Consider the following 20604-nt stretch of genomic DNA (forward strand, 5'->3'; position numbering starts at 1 on the left):
ACGCCACCATCACCACCACCCAACCACCTTCCTGCCTACTCTCCTTATTCCGCCTTCCAGGTTCCGCAACACGCAATCCCTTTTCTCCGTTCGTAGTTCTTCTTCTTTTTTTCCATTTCTGTTCATAATTAGGATAGATAGTCTTGCATGTTGTAGTGGATTTTAGGTTGTTAGGTAGATTAGGCTGTGGTTAGTGGATCTAGGTCTGTTTATTTGCACTGTTCTTGCTTCTGTTTTATCATATTTGCAAATCTGCTGTTGCTGTAATCTTGTTCATATGCTGTATTTCTTGTATATTGTTGCTCTTTACATTGAATTTTCATGTTTATATTATATATATGTACCTGCAGCTTGACTTTTTAATTCATATGAACTGCTTTGATTGCTGTTTATTTTCCGGGATAATCCAATTCTAGTCAGAATGCTGCCCAAATTTCTATAAAAATGTTTTCATTCATATTTCGGTTTGGCAATTTGAACTCTGTTTTCCACTGCTTTAACCAGACCATTTCATAATTGCCAGGGCATGCTTTCTTATCCTTTTGATTTCCTAGTTTATAAACTACAATTGTGATGTTTTGATTCCCAATTTTGCTTTCTTTATATCTATTTGAATCAGCATCTACTTGTTTTTCTTGTTTGGTTATGAGTCACTATAGTTCCTACCTGTGAATCCTTGTTACATGGAATATTTTCTTTATGCCACTTACTTTAACCCACTTTTTACTGACTCACCAATTTTAATTTACTGACTTCTTTTTCAAATTCTCACCATACTAACCTTTTAAAATATCTTTTCTGATTTTTCACTTTCCTCTAACTTTCTAACCATGGCATAATGACAATTTTTCTATTTAACGTCAATTCTGATACATTTTGGATTGTAACTTCTTCCTTTCAAACTTTTAAACTACTATACAATCCTTAATACACATTTACTTAACTCATTTACCTCATTCAAATTCTCTCATGCCACTTTGTGTTTTCTTTGCCTATATGCCTACTTGCTTTCCTATTTTTATATATCCTGGTTTTTCATTTTTCAGGATGTCTGCCTCACAGAGGAAAGGAAAGGGCAAAGCTACTGGCAAGCACAAAAGAGGAGATTCATCCCAGTCCATCATTGACCTAATGCATGATACCTCATGGCAGGATAAGAACTTTACACAGCAGGAAAAAGCTAACCAGCTACTCCCTGCACATGATTCAATAAAATTTGCAAACCGATACTGCGAGCTGAAGTATCCGGCATTTGCAAACTCTAGGAATCTATACCTGGAGAGAACTCTGAGGATTCCAGAAGCACTCCAGCAGTACACCACTGAGCAAATCAAGCAAAAAGGCTGGTTCTTTCTGGAGAGAGCACTGACAGAGGTCAATGCATCTTGGGTCAGGGAATTCTACTGCAACTACTACATCACCACCCTCGATGCAGTGAACCTGAGAGGAAAACAAATTCTGGTCACTGAGGAGGCCATAGAGGACATTCTCTGGCTCCCAGCCAAGTCTGATCAGCCTGATGGTTATCAAAAGGCTGAGGAGGACATGCGCCTGATGCAGTTTGATTGGGATGCTGTGAAGGCACGGATAGCTCTCGACCCGACGGTTCCTTGGGAGATGGGTCAGGACACCACCATGCCTAGAGGGATCAAGAGGGCGTACTTAAATGATGAGGCTCGGTTATGGCACCAGATCTTGAGCAACTATGTGATGCCGAGTACTCATGAGACGGAGATCCCAGCTGCTATGATCACCCTCCTATGGTGTGTGATGGAGGGTAAGGACCTTTATCTACCACGCTTTATCTGGCATTATATGGCTAAGGTCCACGTCTGAGGCACCCTCCCTTTTCCGTATCTGGTTACACAGCTAGGCCGTCGAGCTAACGTGCCATGGGAGGATGCCGATGAGAGACCACCAGCGGCGGACTGCAGGAAGATCATTCCTCACAGCAGGAACTTCCTAGCTTTGGGCTACAGACCACCACCCTTCACTGCTACTGATGAGACAGCCCCACCGTCTACTGAACCCTCTTCATCCACAGCTGCCCCTACTGCCCTTGCTGCCACCACTGCACCTCCACCTGCCTCTGAGCCCGTATACCGCCTCGTGCACCGCCTATTCCGACAGCTTGACCAGATGGAGCGCCGTAACCGGCGCCGGTATGAGAGATTGGAGCATCGCAGCCAGCGACGCTATTCGCATCTGAAGCTGATGATCCAACAGGGTGGTGACATCCCCTCCGAGCCCGACGCACTATCAGAGCCATTAGAGGAGGAGGAGGATGAGCCCTAGGAGGAGACCCATCAGCAGGCAGGCACAGAGCAGGCTGCACCACATTAGGAGGTTACGCATCAGATCGAGGCTGCAGATCCGGAGATCCCGATCCAGTCAGCACCGCCTCTACAGTAGCCAGACGCTCAGCCCACCACCACCACAGAGCCTCCAGCTACCATCCCTACCAGTGATGACACTCCTTCACACCCGGCTTGACTGAGCATCAGGGACAATGCTTCATTTTAAGTGTGGGGAGGTCGCCATCTCTGGCGTTTTATTTTGGTGAACCACTACATCTCTTTTTTCTTTTATTTTGGATATTTTTTTGTATTTTTCTTTTTACTGTTATTTTCTGAGTACCTATACATTGCTACTTTTATGTATTTTTACTCTATTTCTGCATTTTGCATTTTTAGTTCATATTTTTAGTTATTTAGTTTAGTTTGCAATTCTGACTTATTAGTGGATTAATTAGTATAGTTTACCCATTTTAGCATAAGATAGCATAGTTAAATTGAAAAATATAAAAAGGAAGTAAGCTAGGAAATTGAACATAACAGATTTAAATCCATAAACCTTGTATATATAGCATTACATCATATAGTTAAGTTGACAACATTTCATCAAGGAGGAACATCAAAACTTTAAAGGCTACCTTAAATAATTTTTTTATGAGAATAATGGGAATTTTTAACTAAACCTGCATAACATATATGAATGATATATGATGCTTGAGTTAGAGAACACACAGCCTGTAAGTCTTGAGCTTAATTGTATGGTTGCATCCAAACCATAATTTCATTCCTGTGTGTTTCGCTTCTTTTTATTCTGATGTTCTTTACTTTGCTTTAATCTATATGTCCAATTATGAGAACATGCTATTGTTAAGTGTGGGGAGGTTGATAAACCCATATTTCATGAGTTATTTTGTGCTTAGTTTGAATGATTTATTCAATTCTTCACCCACTTATTCATATTAATTGTATGGTTTTACTTTCCCTTCCTTATTATGTGATGTATGTGAAAAACATGTTTCCTAAGCTTTAAAATTAATTATTTTAATTACCTTTACTTCCATTTGATGCCGTGATTAGTGTGTTGAGTAGTTTCAGATTTTCTAAGGCAGAATGACTTAAAGGATGGAAAAGGAAACGTACAAAAATGGAAGGAAAGTACGAAACGGAGTTTTGAAGAAACTGGCATCTACGCGATCGCATGGACGACGCGATCGCGTGCCAGGAGCGAAGAAGCAGCGATGCGGCTGCATGACTGACGCGGCCGCGTGACTTGAGCATAGCGCATTCGATGCGGACGCGTGACCGACGCGACCGCGCCACAAGAAAAACTCCAGATGACGCGACCGCATGACCCACGTGGACGCGTGACAGAGGCCATGTATCAGAATTTACAGAATACGCCCCCAACGATTTCTGAAGCCCTTTTGGCCCAGATCCAGGTACAGAACACACAGACTAAAGGCTATAAAGTGGGGGAATGCATCCATTCAAAGGGAGCTCGCATTTTTATTACTTTCCATGATTTAGATTTAGTTTTGAGAGGGAGATTCTCTCCTCTCTCTCTTAGGATTAGGATTTAGGACTTCTCTTAGTTTTTAAGAGTGACTCTCGATCCAGGTTTAATATTTACTTTAATTTATGTTTCTATGCTACTTTTACTTTAATGCTTTTATTCGTATCTACAGATGTTGCCCAATTGGCTTATGAATTATTCCATGTTACAGATTATTATTTGAATTAATGATATTTGAGGTATTTTCAGTTTATGATTGCTCTTTTTAATTTATGTTATCATTGTTTCTGATCTGAAGACATTCTATTCCAGCAATTTACTTTTTCCCTCTTTGGTATTGGTTAAGAAATCAGTAACTCAACAGTTGTCAAACTCAGCATAATTGATAATCGTTATCTTGCTAATTGAACTGAACTTCAATAATCCCAACTTTTTCTTAGGAAATAAATAGGATTCGAAGGTCAAACTAATTAGTCCCTTGACTTTTCTTTGTTTTAGCAAGGGTTAACTAAGTGGGATTTAGATTCAACTTTCATTATTGTTGAGAGAGATAACTAAGTTGGACTTCCAATTTTTCTTACCTTGTCAAAAGTCTGCTTTATAGTATTTATTTATTTTAATTGCCATCTACTCTACTTGTCATTCAAATCACTTGCTTTTCACCTTCTAAACCCCGATTACAACCTTTATAGCCAATAATAAGAACATACTTCCTTGCAGTTCCTTGAGAAGATGACCCGAGGTTTGAATACTCGGTTAACAATTTTTAAGGGGTTTGTTACTTGTGACAGCCAAAACGTTTGCATGAAGGGATTTTTGTTAGTTTAGAGACTATATCTACAACGCGACTGTTTTTATGAACTTCTTTACTGGCAAAAATCCCAACGTCAACCCTTCCTTTGGCAAATGCTAAAGGGTCTGCAAAAGCAAGGAGATTGTCATACCCAATAAAAGGAAAAATTATAACTGTGGTGCAAAAAACTGCAGTGAGTTCCACTAGTGGTTCCTAAGACAAAGCATGCATGTTGGCTCTAAATATCAAGCCTGTTGAACTTAAGCTATTTAAAATTGAGTTTAGTTTGTTAAAGTGTATTAAGTGAAAGTAAAAAAATCTATGTTATTTATTCATTGAAATGCTTCAATTTATGCATATGAAAGTGAAAAATATAGAACAATCTGGAGAACAGGTTAATGGACAAGTATTTCGGTGTGGTTTGTTGATTGTTTTTCCTTTTGTTTGTCTTTTTTAGTCTTGTATATTCAACCACGAGACAGATTGTAGATACGAACAGTATCTGATATTCTCCCATCTATAGTTGTAATATAAAAATTTTAAGATGGGACCATTGTTAGTTTGGTTTATTATTACCATTTTCAAATGTGCATATCTTACATGTTGGTTTCATTTTTGTGATACACAGTGTTATGTTATGCTACATGTCACTGTTAAACTCTTATTACTTTGTCACCATGGTTACTCCATTTTCACTTTCATGTGAGATATATTTTCAAATTATATGAGAAGCCATGATTGAAGGGTTACATCTTTTTATAGAATTATGACTTATTAGTTATAATTTATTGAAGGGTTGTGATTTGTTAAATAGTTGTGACCTGTTGAAGAATTGAATTTTCTTAAAAGGATGTTTCTCTTCATGAGTATGTTGATGCATAAATTCAGCACTTAAAAATAGGGCGTCAAATTGGTATATCAAAATACACCAATTCGTACAACAACTTATCATTTCATTTCATCATTTTCATCTACTCCGTCTTAATCCTTTTTTTTTTTGCGCAAAACAAAAAACAGAGAACATCAGTCTGTAAAATATCATTGGTGTAAGGCTTGACTTTATAAGTACAAAAATAACTCATTTTCCTTATTTTATCCTGCATAAAATTCACCATTAACTAATTTTACTTGTCATATTAGATTGGTCGAGCAAATTAAACCTAAAGAAAAATGTGTATAACACATGTCTTGAAGAGTTGTGTCATTATAGTTTCTAATCTTTTTTTTTTGTTGTTAAATTCTGTTTCACCTTTCTCATTTTCAAAGACTTAAACAAATCCCAAACCCAAGATCTCACATCTTGTCCGACGATACATAAGTGACTAAAGGGGTGCGATCTTCTTCAGGCTTTGTTGCCTACCATTAATAATCTGACAAAGGAGAAAATAGAATAATCATTAATATGGCAAACTGCCACCGACCTAACTTTGTTGTCTATTTATATGAAAAGGGTGCAAATTGCCACCATGCCATTCAATGCCAACCATGCAACTTATTTGAGTACTGTGAATGTATACATGCATGGTTTAGGTTCACAAAAATGGTGGCCAGTGTCTACTCAATAGGGTAATTGGGTGGAGGCTGTAGCCAACCTTTGCAATAAAGATATTAGTAGTTGAATCATGAATAAATAAAATAAAATAAAGAAATAAAAATCATGAATATTTCTCACCAAAATTGACATCATTATAGGATACAATAACATTATTGATCATATTGTAAATTTCGAATTTTATATGTACTAGATTAGTTCTGAATCTTCAAATTTCAAATCTTGTAAAAGTTATACAACTCAACTTTAAAGCCACAATTTTGACCAGTGATGAACTTAACATTTCTTATATGATTCTAACATCCTAGAAGAGTTGCTTACTGTAAAATGAAAATCCTCCATTGTTGCTCATCACACTGGACCCATTCTGTTTAGTTCTTTTTAAGGTAAGAACTTTCATGTCATATCAAGCGAATGTGGTAGTAAATTAAAATAATCTTCCAAACTAGAAGATATTAGAATCGTTTACAATATGGATGAATTGAAAATACTCAGTAGTACATTCATACTCAGCATTCCAATTCCTTCGGTAACTATAAAGTTTGATGCATTTAATTTCTCATTATTCATGATCAATCATAAACAACTAAATATGCAAAATAAAGAATAAATATGCAAAGCCTATGAATGTCTACATTAGTTAGTGCCTTCAGTAAGTAGAAATTACTACCATCAAGGAAAAGCTCTGTTCTAGTATACCATTTTGCAACTATATATTTATTCCAAGCATTCAACTGCAAGTTTCACCACAATTATGAAAGGTAGTCTTTTAAATACAAAAAGGTAGCCAATAGTAAAAAATTAACAGCTTACATCACTAGCAACATCATTGGTTGAATTTCCAACCTAGGACCTATCTTTTTTACTTTGTCCATGAACTGAATGCTCTCTTAGTTTCAGCTGTTGAAGACACAAAAGTAATTGCATGCCCCTCGGTGCCAAATCTACCAACTCTTCCAACCAATTAGTTTAAACGAAAATACAACCATGTAAATATGGATGGCATAATGGTCAATTTAATAATGTGGTAAGTTAATTCATATCATTTTTTGCAAAAAAAAAAGTCTTAATAAAATGCAAGCAATTACCCTGTGCAGGTAAGTGTCAGCAGAATCAAGAATGTCATAGTTGATCATTATGTTAACCCGTTCTATGACAATACCCCTTCCTACTAAGTCTGCTGCCACAAGAATCCTTTGCCTCCCTTCTTGAAGCCTTTGTATCTTTTCAACCTGAAACACAAATTGCATGTTGTCAAAAGATACTATTCACTTTATAGGTAGAAATAAAAAAGCACACAAATATATCAAATAGATAAAATAATCTAGTGAGTAAACTGCTAAGTGCTAATCCCCTTTACTAGAGAAAGATCCAGTAAAGAGAAAATAAGTAAACAAAAAAAAGGCTAGCTATTAGAAGAACTCAACATAGTGTCATTAAAAAATTCAAAATATTATATAAGTGCTCAAGAGTTGGAATATGATTTCTGTAACACCCCATTACCCTAAGCCTTACCTCGTGCCATAAAGCAAGGGATAACAAAGTGTCACGACAGTTCTAAGGCTCATATAATATTATATATATAGAAAGAAATAGTAATACTAGAAGCCCGATGAAGGAATAAAAGCTCAAGGTCACGTAAAGCAGAAATACAAAACACGAAACGTCCACACACGATAATTAAATGCATAAGCACGAACAGGACAAGACATAATACATATAAACCTTGTAGATAGCTCTAGGATACACAAGGCAATAATCAAATTAACGAGATATATATAATAGAAAGGTGAGAGAAATACAAAGAGGTTTTGAAGTTTAAAACAGCTTATACAACTTATCTCTCAAATCAAGCCTCTAAGGCCATAAAGTCTATAATAGAAAGGTGAGAGAAAGTACTACAACAAAATAAAACAGAAGTACACAAGGAAGGAACCATACTCCACTCTGCCACCATGTCCGCAATTTCATCGAGGTGAATTACGACCTGCATCTGAAAAACAACAACAAAGTATGGAATGAGAACCGGAGGTTCTCAGTATGGTAACATTGCCCAATAATGTAAGATATAAGGTTTCGGGACACAGAAGGCAATCCTAGAACTTCACATTGATACAGAATATTCAAGCTTAAAACAAAATAATTAATGTAAACCATAAACAATAAACATGATTTTCTAATCTTAAAGGATTTTTAAATAGTACTAATCACATCGTTGTATTCCACAGCCTTCGCCAACCTAACCTCCGTGCGATCCCATCGCCACCACCTACCTAACCTCCTCAGCACCAGACAATCATAAGTAATACAAGGAAGTAATACACAGTTAATATTCAAATATAGCAAGTAATTCAAGAAGCAAGTAGGCATGTTATACATTTAGGCAAACTCAATTAATCAAAGCAAACAAGCACATAAGAGATGCATATGATGAATGTCTGTCCTATTGGCTCGGGATATCACTTGTCGGTCTGTAAATGCCAACCCGACACATCCTTCCGGATGTAGCCTTTTCTGTCACGCCAGAGATATAGTGCCATGCACACTCATGTAGCAGCGAATCTGCTATGCCAGAGAGATAGTGCCCTGCACACTCATGCAGTAGGGAGTCTATTACGCCAGGGATATAGGCCCCGCACACTTCATTCAGCAGAGAAGGAGATAACAACAACTACTCATGCAGCAAATAAATCTGCTACGCCAGGGATATAGGCCCCGCACACTCTCAACAACAACTAGTCATGCAGTAGAGAAATCCGCTATGCCAAGGATATAGGCCCCGCACACTCTCAACAATAATTACTTATGCAGTAAAGAAATCTACCACACCGGAGATATAGGCTCCGCACACTCCCATATAATCCAATAATTTCCTCATTTATTTCCAAGCCTTCAACTTGTCATAACCATCACCAGTTTCCAACTTCTCAAAAACCTCTTCAGCCATATACTTCACAACTCAACACGCCCCACTCAAACTAGAAGTTACACAAACCTTCCAAGCCTAGGTCACCGGCTCTAACTCATGACTAAGATACCCTTTTTATTCTTTTATTATATTCTCCCTTGATTTAAGATCCTAAAACTGACAAAAAGGTTTTAAACAAGTGTTACGGAAGTTTACAAGCTTGCTGGGAAGGTAAAACAGTTAAAAATAAGGTTTTCTTTGAAAAACAGGGCAGTGTGCATACGCATAGAGTTGTGCGTATGCACGCCCAAGAGGATTTTCAAGAAGTGTGCGTACGTATAGAGGTATGCGTACGCACAGGAGTAAAAATTTCCAACTCTGCTCATTCACACAATGCGTGCGAATGCCCTCAACAGAGTGTACCTTCCAATGTATGCGTGCGCACAAATCTGTCTGTGCGCACAACTTGCAAAACTTTATTGGTTGCGTGCGCGCACAGAGCATGCTAGCACTCCCAACAGTAGCCATATCCCCGTGTGTGTGTGTACGTACAAGAGTGTGCATGCGCACAGTTTCAAAAATACATAGGGTGTGCGTGCGCACAAGGTTGTAGTACGCATAAGTTAAAAATTGCTACTGATCAGATCATACGCACAGCAGTGTGCGTGCGCACACAAACCAGAAATCACAAATTCTGTAACTTCACAGAATTTAAATTTCTGAGCCAAACTTTCAATGATCATATCGTTCTCTACAAAATTCAAATTTCTACAAAATCTACACCGTTTTAAATCTCTTTGAATTACCTTTAATTTGATATAAAAATCATTCTGTTTTGAAAACTGTAGCTCAAGATATGATCCACCAAAGTTGGCCTAAAATCCTTTTTTACCAAAAACCTTAAAAAATTACTTTCACCAAAACTCTCATTTCAAAACCAAACTACTCACAATCCAATTACTACCAAAACAACACAAAAGTCCATACCATTCATTCCTCAAACTCAACCATCAATAACCTCCCATTTACACTATTCCACACCATCAAAATCATAATCCTCCAACATCTAAAATCATCATAAACACTCCTAATTCTCCTCATTCATCAATAACATTTTCATGATTCATCATCTATCATCAACAATACCAACAACTCTCAACAACCATAATAATTCTCAACATTCATAAGCAAATCATTAAGCTCCCAAACATTTCACAACAACATTACACATCAATAATTCCTCATACATAAATACTTCACTTACCACCCATCATCATAATAGTCATCCACCATCAATCATAGCTCAACATCAATAATGCATCCTCATGCAACATTAACTCAAAATCAACACCATTCAATATCATCACCAACCACAAGATTCAAAATCCACAATCAACATCATAATATATCATCACACATCATAATCATCAATATCCTTCAACAAGCATCATAAACATATATTATACATTCCAACATTCCCTATAATCCTCTTCATCATACAACATAATTTCATAAATAATTAGGCATACACCAACAACATTCAATCCTATCTTATGGTCCACTATCCTAAGGTTCCCAAAATATTACATATTACATAAAGAAAACCGAAACCATACCTTGGCCGATTTTCAAACGCACCAAACACCAAAACAAAGCCACCAAGCTCGATCCAAAGCCTCAACCAACTCCAACAACCACCAAAACTCAATCTAACATCACATAACATACAAACATCAAACCTATGGTTTAAAAAAACAACTAAACACAACGATTTAGTGAAACCTTACCTTATTTAATGAGATTAAGGGTAAAACCCAATAATATTCCAATGCTAGATCACCCATAAACAAACAAAATCACAAAATCTACTCAAGAAATAGAACTAAAAACACAGAACTTTTTGGGATGAAAACTGGAGCTTGAGTTTCGAAATCTTACCAGCAAAACCTAGATAGAAACGAAGAGCTCATCGAGGGCTTCGTGTGGCTGTAAATGGCTTGTCAATCGGAGCTCCGTAGCTTAAGTTATGATCAAAACAAGGTTTGGGTGAATAGTAAAACCCCAAACCCCTTCTATTCTCTCTTCTCACCGTCCTTCTCTCTTTCTTTTTTGAAAATGAGGCTGAATGCTGATGCCAGGGCATCTTAGCCAGTTTCACTGATCTTTTCTTTACTGTTTTTAGGTTAGTTTCATGCATTTCTTTAGGAAATAAGCTAGTTCTGGGTAGATATTCACTTATGCCTTGATTCAAGCATACATCCTTCAAACTCAAGATCCAAAGGCCCAAGACTTGAAGAATCACACTAGAAGCAGAGAAGAGTAGTATATATAGGAGTAGCTTTGAATTGAGAAGAAGTTCTGGAGGTTGGGAAAAAGAGAACTACTCTCTGTATTTTACTTTCTTTGCAATTTCTAGTTTTATGATGTATTCTCCATCTTTGTTTTCATTTTCAAGAGCTATGAACAACTAAACCCCTTTCATTGGGTTAGGGAGCTCTGTTGTAATTTGACTAACGCCTATAGACTGCTCTTATTTCCCTTCTCACTCAAGGACAAGGCAGCCAAGTAGCTGGAATCCTTCCCAAAGGAGAGCTTGACAACTTGGGAGGATGTGGTGAACAAATTCTTAGCAAGATTCTACCCTCCTCAACGAATCAATAGGCTGAGAGCTGAGGTTCAAACTTTCAGGCAACAAGATGGTGAGACTCTGTATGAAGCATGGGAGAGGTTCAAGGACTTAACAAGAAGGTGTCCACCTGACATGTTCAACGAATGGGTCCAGCTGCACATTTTCTATGAAAGGCTCTCTTATGAGTCAAAGAAGGCCGTAGACCATTCATCTGGAGGATCCTTGAACAAGAAGAAGACCATTGAGGAAGCCATAGATGTTGTAGCTAAAGGTTGGGAAATACTTTCTCCCAACAGACTTTGTCATTCTGGACATGGAAGAGAGTCACACTCACCCAATCATATTGGGAAGACCATTCCTAGCTACGGCCAGAGCACTTATTGATGTAGAGAAAGGGGAGCTAATATTGAGAATCCATGATGAACGACTCAGCTTCAATGTCTTCAAACTCTCACAAGAAACAGCTAGTGACGCTAAAGAAGCGCTTCATGGGAGGCAACCCATGTTTTATATGCTTTCAGATGATAATGAATAAGTCAATTTTTATGAGCTTCAATCCAAACTTGACAAACAATTGGTGAAAGTTTTCTTATGCAGAATATAGTGAGGAACAAGTTTGGTGTTCAAAGCAAACCAAGATGCATGCTAGTCTTGGGAGCTTTGAACACAAAACCTCCATCACAGTGATCCAAACTAAGTTTGGTGTCACCTCATGGTGCCACCAAAATGCATATAAAGACCCACCAATAGTTAATTAGTTAGTTGAAATTCATAAATAAACAATCAAATCCTTTCTTTCATTTTATTCTAGCCGTAGAGTTTAAATTTTTTTTTATGATATTAATTTCCTTATTTCAAATTTTTATAGGAAAGGAAAAGAAGCATGAAAAGGGATTGATTGGACAATTAAATGGGAGAGATTTCGCCACTTAATGAAGAGCACTACACACATGTCTCAAGAGGGAACGCATGGGGAAACGCTGCCATGCAACATTGGAGAAAGAAGACCCTTGAAGACCGAACCAATCACTCTCATTAAGTGATGATCCTTGTCTTTCCTTCATAAACAACCCCATCCGTCCATCTAGTAAACATTCATGCAATCCACACCCTTCATTCACTCATGATTTTCTTATATAAGTGAACCTTAGTGCATGCTCACTCCTCACATTCAAATCCCCACTCTCCACACTTCTATTGGCACACTAAACCCTTCATCACACATTGCTTTAACCAACCCACTCTTCATCTATCCGAAGCCTCAAACCCCCTCAAATAACAACTCAAGTCATGGCATCATCAAGCTCAAAGAGGCAAAAGAGGAAGGAACCTATGGAGAGTGCTCCTTTTGATGACAAGAGATTCAAGACTGCCTTTCATGAGCATGAATTTGAGCGGATAAGGGCTAGAAAGATATTGCCAGAGTTAATCTTCCAAATCAATGCCAATGAATCACCACAGATTTGGAGAAAAATCGAACAGAGGGGGTGGCAATTGCTCACCAGTCCAGAGGGGAAGATCAATGGAAACCTCATCAAAGAATTCTATGCAAATGCAGTTATAGAGGATAAGACCAAAGCCCCAACCTTCAAAAGCTATGTGAGAGGAAGGGAGGTGGACTTCAGCCCAAGTGCCATAACAAGAGCTCTTCACTTGAAATCACCTTATTTTGATGAGGAGAGTTATCAGGTAAGGATAAGTAGAAGCCCCGATAAGGATGAGCTCTCAGAGATAGCATCAGATATCTGTGTCATAGCCGCTGACTGGGAGAGGTACTCAGATGGGAGACCAAAATTCATAAAAAGGGGAGACCTTCACCCTGAAGCCAAAGGGTGGTTTGAGCTTGTAAGGAGGTCCATCCTACCAGCTACTAATAATTCAGAGGTTAACATCAATCGAGCCACTATGGTACAGTGCTTAGTACAAGGTGGGGAAATCAAGGTGCATGAGCTCATTGCCGAAGGGATTCAAGAATCAGCTGAGAAAGCTGACTCAGGTGCCAGACTTTGGTACCCCAGCACCATTCTCCGCTTGTGCAACAAGGCCAAGGTAATATTTGAGGACAGCAGCCCAGACTGGGTGAACTCAGGAAGGCCAGTCACACTCGAGCGAATGGTCTATACCACACCGGCTCAGCAACTAAGAAGGCCACATATAGAAAGGCAAAGGGCCCAGGAAGAAGCTCATCAAGAGGAATATCATCAGGAAGAATATCAACAAGAAGAGCATCATGACCCAGCCAACTTGAATATGACTCACCTTCTAAGAGCCATTGAAGATTTGGGACAGAGACATATGGAAGGACAAGAGCAAATACTGAACCGGCTGAGCCAACAGGAAGCATGGCAAAAACAACAAATGGAGCAGTAGCAGGAACAATACTCCCAGCTCACTCAAGCCATCAACCAAGTGAATGAGAGGCAAGAGATTCAAGAGAAGCACTTGCAAGAACTCAACCAGCGGCAGATAGTCCAAATGAAAACTTTCAATGAGTTCAGTGTACTCAATGAAGGAAGGCAACTACATAGGGAGGAGTTCTATGTAAACACTCAAGCCGAGTTGAACTACATGACCAGTAATATGCATCAGCTACACTATGACATCCCTACATATGATGAGGTCCAAAAAGAATTTATAGAACAAGAAGAGAGGAAAGTGAAACAGCAAAAGGAGACACTCAAGAAGAAGATGGAAGATAGTGGTTTCTGGAGGAAGCTGCTTGGAAAAGGCAAGGGAAGTGGAAGTACAAGCACTCAAGAGAGACACAATGAGGACAAACAAGGATGGGAGCATGGACATCCACATGAATGAAAGGTGGTGGAGTTCTTTTTAGTCCATCGTTTTCTATGCTTTAAATAAGGAAAATCTTATATGAAATAGAACCTGCTTCCATGTTATGTTTAAACTTTTTAAAATTCTGTCTTTTAAGTTTTCCTTTCTGAATAGGTCCATGATTTCAGGTTTAAATGTCACTGCATCATTCCCTTATTTACTTGTAAGCTTTTCCATTTTAAATCAAATTGAAGAAGAGAATGATTATGTTTTTAAAAGACCAGAGTAGAGTTCATATTGTGGAAGTGCATTCATGAATCTTTGGGTAGTCATAAGTTAGCTAAGTTGGTTCAACCACAAGGCTGGGATGACAATTATCTGGCCTGAATACTTTGCTTTGGATACACTCATGAGACTAAGTTAATAACAAGATCCTAAGAAGAGAAAAGGGAAAGAACAATGGAAGTGAAAAACAAAAGAAAAAGAGTAAGCAATAAGGCTAGGCATCAATGGTTTTAATCTTGAGGCAAGTGTCTGTGGTGCTCCTGTGTGAGGGATCTACTTGGATGAATAAGCTCTTAGGGGTGCCTTATCACTTGGTAACTTGGGTTAACTAACTCGGGATTATCAGCTGAAAGTCCACTATCAAGAGTAACCTTCACTACAGAGCACTTAGTAACCCAAAGAGGTGCTGGACACCAAGGTCTCAAGAAAAGAAAATAAATAAACTAAATGCATGTAGTGTGTATGTATGGGGGAGAGACTTGAGCAAGTAAGTCCTTAGGGGTGTCTCAACACCTAGCACCTTGAACCAACTGGTTCGGGAGTGTTGGCTGAAAGCTTATCTTAAAGAGTTGCCCCCTTACAGAGCACCTAGCCTAAATAACACAAACAACCCTTGAAATAACAATAAAAGGATCAATGAATAAAAGTCTCATGGGATATAAACAAAGTGGGTATTTTAGGACATGATAAAGGTCTGAAAGCCAGTAATGGAATGAACCTAAATTGCTATGCATGAAATTACCATAAAATCAGTAACATAACTTCCACAAGAATGACTCATTCCTCTGGATATTCCATTCATCATTCTCTTGTTCCAGTACTTGCTTAGGGACAAGCAAGCTTTAAGTTTGGTGTTGTGATGCCAAGGCATTTTGGCCGTTGGGGAAGAGAAGCCAATGTTAGTGACACTCAACATTGTCACTAACGTTGGCCTATGGTGCAAAGTACCACGTTAACTCCCACGTTAACTTGGTTAACGTGGGAACTAACGTAAGGGATGAAGAGTTGTCGACAACGTTAGTGACACTCAACATTGTCGCTAACGTTGAAGCAACCACACAACCCCCAAGAGTCACGTTAACTTCCACGTTAACCTGGTTAACGTGGAAGCTAACGATGAGAAATGAAGGATGATCCAACGTTAGTGACACTCAACATTGTCACTAACGTTGGGATGATTATTTACATTCCCGCCATTTTATTTTCTGCAACTCTCAACCCAAATTCTGGATCCGCTCAACTAGAACATTCTTCTAATTAAAGTTGCTTGATCAATCAATCCCTGTGGGATTCGACCTCACTCTATTGTGAGTTTTTACTTGACGACAAATTCGGTACACTTGCCGAAGGGAGATTTGTTGAGAGACAAGTTTTTCGTGCATCAAATGCCTCTTAGTTAGGGCATTTATATGTTGGACTTGGGCCCACTTGGTCCTAGTCCAACCTGCTAAGTATTTTTGGTCCGTTTGGCCCACTTTGGGCCAAAACCTTTAAGATTAGTGTCCGGTTTTCAATTCTAAATTATTTTTGTCCTTTTAAAACAATAAATCAATTTTCAAAATTTTATTTTTCTCAAAACACAGTATCGGATAGACTAGAGTCGGTACTGTTGGCTTAAGCGCCAGTGCGCATTTTTTACAAAACTTTTTCGAAAAAGATACATTTTCCAACTCAGAAAAATTCACTAAAATCAAATTTCACCTTTAAATTTTTCAAATTAAAACTTCTAAATTTTGAATCTACTCCGGGTACTTAAGAATTATTATTTTATTAAAACGATTTTACGTGAAAACTCTGGTTCTTACAATTTGATTTAATGTCATGCCTACAGAGATATCTTAGAAAGCTTGAAATCAAAGATAGACAGGTCGTGGTATGTATATAAAAAAGAACATGTAAGCAATTATTATTCAAATTGCCTATTTGCAATCCAAATTAACTCAGTTTTGGACCAAATTAAATTGCATAAAGCAAAGAAAAAACATAACAAAAGCCTAATCTCAGAAACAACGAGGTTGTAAGAGAGCGGTGATAATAGCAACAACTACAGCAACAGTACTTGAACAACGTCGTTAAGGGCTGAGAGAAGGCTGATACAAATTTTACATTCCACAAAACACCGGCAAGTGCACCGGATTGAATCAAGTAATACCTCAGGTGACTGAAGGTCGATCCCACGAGGATTAATGGATTAAGCAAGCAAAATCAACCGATCAATCTTGTCAAATCGAGTTTTGAAAGCCTTTGAACATAAACAACAATTAAACAAAACATAACAGAAGCAAACAATGAGTGTGAAAAAGATGTATAATTGAGAAAGTTAAGGTTTCAGAGATATTAGACATCCGGATTAACATTTTTCACTTTCTACTCTAATCATGCAATGATTCTTTTATGGCAAATCATTAGTAATTAAATCCCAATCTCTTTGTGATTCAATTTCTCTTTAACCAAATTAAGCATTAATCCCTTAGTCACTTAATCAAGAAAAGAGTTATGCACGTCTCTGATTTCTAAAGCCACTATGTCACTTATCAATCCAGTTTCAAAACTTAAGAATTATGAGAAACGGTTTTCAAGTTTAATTTAATTAATCAACTTTTCCAAGAGATTAAGAAAATTCAAGTCAGAGAAGAATTGTTTTCCAACACATTCAAACTCTTTTTGATGAAGAACGAAAATATTTTCTTAAGAAGAAATAAATTGCAAAAATTAGAGGTAGAAAAGTTATTACATTAATCCATAGAACTAACAGAGCTCCTAACTTTAACCGAAGAGAATTAGAAACTCATGTTCGTCCTTGAAATCTCTCAAAAATTAAAACTGCAAAGTGCCGAAGAATAGCTCCTCACCAGGTGTCTCCCTTCTCCTTTAATACTAACCCTAATTTAAATTTAAATTCAAACTAAAATAGAATCAAAATCAAAATAGAATCAAATCTATCTAATTAATGATTGCCTCTAGCATAACTTCCAATCTTTATCTCCTTGCAATCCTCAATTAATGCTGAGATTAATGGATTTTGAGTTGAGCCTTGAATTGATGAAGAATTGGACAATTTGGTTGCTTGAATTGAGGCCCTGGAAAGTGTATGAAATTCCACGTAGTACGTGAAATGTTCACGTTGTACGTGAACCTGTCTTTGATGGCCCAAGTTGCCCCTGTAATGCCCCCATGTTGTACGTGAGGTTTTCCACGTTGTTCGTGGGCTTTAACTCTAAAATTGATGCCTCTGTTTGTGTTCTGGCATTGTACGTGGGAAATTCCACGTACAACGTGAAACTGCATTTGTGCGTACGCACACTACCCAAAATCTGCTTCTTGTGCGTACGCACACTAGCCAAGTCTTACGTGAAGTTGCGCATGTACTACGTGAAATGGTGATTTAATTTGTGCTTGTGCGTACGCACATATGCCTTTTCTTCCCTCATGTAGTACCTTCTCCTTCCAGTGAGCTTTCTGTCATTCACAAAAGCTTTCTGCTTGTCACTATTTGTCATAGAGAACTTTCTGTTTGATGCTCTCCATCCTCTTTTTTGTTTTGTTTCTTTCTGTTTTTCTTCTAAAACTTCCTGTAATCAATGAAATTCAACTAATCAAAGTAATGTTCATTCTAACTTTAAATTCATTGATTATTTTACATAAATTCTTAATAAATCAATTGAAATCAAGAAGAAAAAATATTAAATATGCACACGCATCAAAAACAGAAACAGAGACCGAGTGAGAAAGAAGGAGACCTGAGGACCGCGGCACTGCTTGTGACAACAGTAGTGGCGATGCTTTGGAGGTCAGCAACGGTACGACAAACGAAGAGAACGGGATACCCAATAAGGTGGTGAAGCTTGGGAGGCGCGACGACGCTGACGGAATGAGAGAGGAGTGAAAAGCCGAAAGCCATTACAGAGAATTAGGGTTCATTTTCTGGAAGCATGATTTGCGGGAAGAAGCAAAGATTTAGTTTTTAATATTTTAATAAATTATACAATTACCTATTTTAAAAAATAATTTAATTACAAAATAGTCTAACCATAGTTAAGATAATAACTAATTAAGAAATGACATATTATAGAGAATAATTTACATGTTATTGTAAGAAGGTAGAGTAGAATCTACCTATTAATTTTGGTTCAGCCCAAATAGTAATTTATTGACATTGGTTAATGGTAGTGGAATGCTATAGCAAAAAAATACGAAGAGGACGGAAGGGGGAAGCTTTAGCCTTCTAGTTGGCAAAAGCTCTTCATTTTGGGCTGGAGAAAGACATGGAGTTTAATAACATTATGTAAACTTTAGTGTAGACCTGACCAAAAATATTACCTTTTTAGTATGGGTAGAGTTCAGTCACCAAAAACGAAGAGAGTTTTCGGACAGATAAAGGTGTAGAATAACTGACCAAAAATAATACCAAAAAAAAAAAAACTGACCAAAAACAAGACCTAGAATTTAAAATTTTGTTGTTATACACTTATACTATTAATTTTATCAAACCTATTCACCAAAAATAAATAAAATTCTATCAAACCTTATAACAACTTAGCATATTAACCAAAGGTAACAATATTATACAAATTTTTACAATATGATATACTTTGCATATATCATAATCCTATCCACTTTCTTGTGAAAAGATGTATAATGTGGTAAATGTTTAATTTCGTTCCTGAAATGATAAATATTATTCAATTTAATCTTGTCTTTCAAAATATTTAATTAGTTAAAATAGTAAATAATACACGAGTGGAAAGAGAGAAAGAAAGTATGCAAACAAGATGTTAATTTTTCAATTAAGATAAAATTAAAATTTTACATGTCTCGTTAATTTAGCTTAATAGAAAAATAAATTTTGTACTATGTCCGAGATCGCCAAACTTTGTGATGATTCTGCTAAATAATACAATGCAATACAGAGCCAATTTAACACTTAAATCATATATCAAACACACCCAGTTCTCTCACTCAATATTTTTTTTTTTCTGGGACTTAAAGCACATACGCATAGCTATTTTTGTCTTATATACTGAAATTCTATTTTTTCATAAAGTATTTTTGGTGAATTCATTTTTCTTTTCAGCCGAACAAAAGGATTTGTGAGATTAAAGAGACAAGATGATAGAAGCATAAAACATAATGTCGCCGGAGTTGAGATGATAGTATGATTTGTTCATGAGCAAAACTCAACACTAAAGAAAGACTATACAAGATGGAAATTATCAATCATATTCAAGTTATGCACGGACCAAAAACAATCTATTTTATTATATTTTATTTACTTAATATAGAGAAAGTCTAGAAGGCTAACATTTTTATTAAAAAAATTTTATCAGCACTTAATTAGTAAAAGAAAAGTAAGTAATTTCATACAATTAGATATAATTTTACATCATTAAAAATACTAATAATAACTAATTAATGACTATAAATCACAAAATTTACTAGCGCTTAACACTCCTCTTAAAAAATAATTATGTTGTTCCAGAGTATGGCTAAGTAATAATTCGAGGAAGAAATAAATTAAATAAGATTGAAACTCACAAATTATGGTAGGATGGTGCTTGTGTCTTTGGTAGTACAAATTTACAATTAATAGTAAAGTTACGCTTAGATAGTACACGAGTTTCAAATTTTTTCTCATTTTGTTTTCCTTTTTTCTGATTTCTTTGTAAGTGACTTTATCTATGGCTAATTAAAACTAAATTGAAATAGAAGAATCGGAAAGTTAGCAGACAAGATTAAAGAACAGCCATTAAAATTGTCATTTCAAGGTAAGATTTTTAAATAAACATTAGATAAAAAAAGACTATCACTCTATTAGATAAATTAAAAAATATTTATTGTATTTATTATTATTATTTTTC

The 20604-nt window shown here is 36.8% G+C and overlaps 1 pseudogene; it reads left to right on the plus strand.

Moving 5' to 3' along the window:
• LOC107640551 overlaps positions 1–5123 on the plus strand; it is an 8773-nt pseudogene extending 3650 nt beyond the window's left edge.

Source organism: Arachis ipaensis, chromosome B05, assembly GCF_000816755.2.
Source record: "Arachis ipaensis cultivar K30076 chromosome B05, Araip1.1, whole genome shotgun sequence".
NCBI lineage: Eukaryota > Viridiplantae > Streptophyta > Magnoliopsida > Fabales > Fabaceae > Arachis > Arachis ipaensis.